At 40.2% G+C, this 4,097-nt stretch overlaps 1 pseudogene; it reads right to left on the minus strand.

Moving 5' to 3' along the window:
* Positions 1 to 1,563: 1,563 nt before the first annotated feature.
* LOC107791913 (heat shock cognate 70 kDa protein 2-like) lies at positions 1,564 to 3,693 on the minus strand (annotated as a pseudogene).
* Between the last annotated feature and the right edge of the window lie 404 nt (positions 3,694 to 4,097).

Raw genomic sequence — 4,097 nt, forward strand, 5'->3', positions numbered from 1 at the left:
GAATACGGTAGTCAAAAAGAAAAGGCATGTTTTAATGAAGGTTATAAGTTCTGCAACTAATGGTACTTATTATTACTGGTTTTAGCTCTATACGTGAATGAAGCGATTCAGATTTGATTAGGAATTCCTATAGACATGTTTTCTACGCGTAGTTGATTTTAAGCCTTTGGTAAAAAAAATGCAGAAGCCTTATAGACATGATATCTAAATGCATAAGACTGGTTTTAACCTATAAACATGGTATCTAACTGGCAGAAAAACCTATGAGCATGATATCTAGATGCAGCATTTGTTTAAAACCTATGAGCATAATATCTATACGAATGTAGTAATCCTATGATCATGATTTCTACGTGAAAATGGACATTCAGAATCCCCTATAGGCATGCTTTCTATATGCATTTGAATGTGTAGAATTCAAAAACACCTATAGACATGGTATCTATGTGAGAATGTAGAATTTAGAATGATATCTAGGCATAGTATCTACCCTTTGCATACATAGTTACCCGCCCTTTTCACTAGCTATCCCTAAGAGTTTATTACAAATTATCACATCCCGGAATAAAGTAAAAAAATGCATCAGAAAATATAAAATTACAACTAAAGGAGAGCCTGATTCAGACTTCATGTCTGAAATATGAGGTAAACCAACTCTAGGGGATCATGATCCAAAGCCTTTCTCTCATTTGAATGTGTCAAAGTTCCCTAAGAGCCTCAGTAGGACTCCGGTCAATGCTCACACCCAAATGTATTATCAGATTAGGACAAGTGCAGCGCGGACGGGCCAGCCCTCAAGTGTCCAAGTTCAGAGGGAACTCAAAGGTTCCCAAGGCAAGGCTCACAAGAGGGGGGCAGAACTTAAAGACTAAGAGAGGGTGCAAGTGCAGAAATAGAATTCTGAAAGGGGAAAGGGAGAGGGAAACAGCTACAAATAAGTACACATAGGGGAATAGGGAATAAGGAGATTGTAAAGAGCCTGTTGCTTAGGCAAGGGCAGGCTTTAAGCAAGCTCAGCAATGGAGGATGCTAGCATACTCTCAAACCTACTAGAACACACTATTTAGAGGCTAGGATCCCAAGGGATCGAGTTTGATTCATGTACAATAACTTGCAGTATTGCCATGCCTCAAACCATAGCTTAGACACATAATAGAGCAGGCAGAAAGAAATCAATATGCTAGAGCAAGTGTTGAACTACACAGAAGCAGTAATCAGACAGGGATACAAAAAGTAATAAATAAACACATTGTTGTGAAGTTGAAATCTTAAATTAGGACATACCAGTTTCAAAGAAGTAAATAGAGAAAAACAGGCAGTAGGTCTTGTAAACAGGCCACAGTTTAAGCAACAAGAGAGAATACTTTGAGTGTAAGTATAAGTTCAGAAAGACTACGAGTGATGAATTGATGTCCTTGTGTTAATGAAAGAGTCAATATTTATAGTATGAAAACAGGCAGAAATAATGGTAAGAAAACAATTAAGGAACTGGTTATCAATTAAAAATCAATCAATACAAGACTTCCTTTTTTATAGTAATTGTGATTGATAAACAAGACAAAATATGCAAAAGTATGACCATTAACTAACCAAGCAGAAATAATAAAATATAGTTTCTTGGGAATAAAATAACTGATAAAACAAAAAATAGAAGAGGAACACACCAACAGCTTAGTCGACCTCCTCAATCTTGGGACCAACACCGCTGCCACCACTAGGAGCTGGGGCATCATCATCCATGGCACCGCTCATGTCACCACCTGCACCTTGGTACATCTTGGCAATGATTGGATTGCAGACGCTCTCCAACTCCTTCATCTTGTCCTCAAATTCATCAGACTCGGCAAGCTGGTTAGCATCAAGCTACTGGATGGTCGCCTGGCATCTTCAATCTTCTTTTTGTTAGCTTCAGGCAGTTTAGATGTAATCTTCTCATCCTTCACGGTGTTCCTCATGTTGTATGCATAGTTCTCCAAAGCATTCTTTGCCTCAACTTTATTCTTATGCTCTTCATCCTCGGACTTGTATTTCTCTGCTTCCTGAACCATCTTTTCAATCTCCTCCTTGGAAAGTCTGCCCTTGTCATTGGTGATGGTGATCTTGTTCTTTTGTCCAGTGGTCTTGTCCTCAGTGAATCATTCAAGATACCATTGGCATAGCACACTGTGATCTGAGGAACACCCTTGGGAGCAGGAGGAATGCTAGAGAGCTCAAATTTACCAAGCAAGTTGTTGTCCCTAGTCCTTGTTCTCTCACCTTCATAGACCTAGATCAACACACCAGGATGGTTGTCCGAGTAGGTTGAAAAGACTTGTTCCTTCTTGGTTGGGATAGTGGTGTTTCGGGGGATCAACACAGTCATTACACCACCAGCAGTTTCGAGACCCAGTGAAAGAGGGGTAACATCCAACAGCAACAAGTCCTGCACCTTCTCATTACCTTCACCACTCAAAATAGCAGCTTGTACTACAGTACCATAAGCAACAGCTTTATCGGGGTTGATGCTCTTGCAGAGCTCCTTTCCATTGAAAAAGTCTTGCATGAGTTGTTGAACCTTGGGAATTCTAGTAGAGCCACCAACAAGTACAACATCATGGATAGTGCTCTTGTCCATCTTAGCATCTCTCAAACACTTCTCAACTTGTTCCATACACTTCCTGAACAAATCCATGTTAAGCTCTTCAAATCTATCACGGGTAATGGTGGAGTAGAAATAAATACCCTCGTAGAGAGAATCAATTTCAATGGTGGTCTGAGCAGTGGATGAAAGGGTCCTCTTCGCCCTCTCACAGGCAGTTCTCAACCTTCTAAGTGCCCTAGGATTACCACTGATATCCTTCTTGTTCTTCCTCTTTATTTCCTGAACGAAATGGTTGACCATTCGGTTGTCAAAGTCCTCACCTCCAAGGTGAGTGTCTCCAGCAGTAGCCTTCACCTCAAATATGCCTTCCTCAATGGTGAGGAGAGATACATCAAAGGTACCACTACCAAGATCAAAGATCAACACATTTTTGTCACCAACACTAGTTGTTTTCTTATCCAAACCATAAGCAATGGCAGCTGCTGTAGGCTCATTGATAATACACAACACATTAAGACCGGCAATAAGACCAACATCCTTGGTGGCCTGACGCTGAGAGTCATTAAAGTAGGTAGGTACGGTGACCACAGCATTCTTAACAGTAGAAACAAGGAAAGCTTCAGCAATCTCCCTCATCTTTATAAGCACCATAGAAGAGATTTCCTCAGCTGCAAACTGCTTCTCTTCACCCTTGTAGTTGACAACAATCATTGGCTTATCACCAGGTCTAGGAATGACCTTAAATGGCCAATGCTTAATGTCACTCTGCACCGAGGCATCAGCAAATCTCCTACCAATCAGCCTTTTGCATCAAAGACAGCGTTGATAGGGTTCATAGCGACCTGATTCTTAGCAGCATCACCAATAAGACGCTTAGTATTAGTGAATCCAACGTAAGACGACGTCGTTCTATTTCCTTGATCATTGGCGATGATCTTAACACGATCATGCTGCCAAACTCCGAAGCAAGGGTAGGTGGTTTCGAGATCGATACCGATCGCTGGTCCTTCACCTTTTCCTGCCATATCTACTGCTACTCTCTGTTTTTCTCCTTCGTTTAGTGTCGGCAAGTTTTGGGAGAAAAAAGGAGAGGCGGAAAATAGGTTTGAAGAACTAGGGTTAGAAAGGAGGACAATACAAGACTTCCTTTAATTTAGGAATTCAGATTCAAACGGTAAAACTATTTAAGGAAAGAAATCAAATAAACATCATGTGCAAAGTAGGCAATTAGGGGTAAATACATAGGAGTTTTAATTAAGGGAAGAATTTTGAAATACACGGCTAAAACAAATAAGGTAAGGATCAATCAGTATACAGTAAATCAAGGGGTCACAGGTTTGAAATTACTAGCTCATGAAGGGGCTAAGGAAAGTTTTTGACTCAAATCAAGTAACAGGAAAATCAGCAAATAAGGAAAGAAATCAATCAAACTTATACAAGGGAAGTCTGAAATTAATCAAAATTGAAAGCCATTTTTAGGGGGAAGTTCAGCACATATAAAGAGAACATCATGCCA

Source organism: Nicotiana tabacum, chromosome 5, assembly GCF_000715075.1.
Source record: "Nicotiana tabacum cultivar K326 chromosome 5, ASM71507v2, whole genome shotgun sequence".
Lineage (NCBI taxonomy): Eukaryota > Viridiplantae > Streptophyta > Magnoliopsida > Solanales > Solanaceae > Nicotiana > Nicotiana tabacum.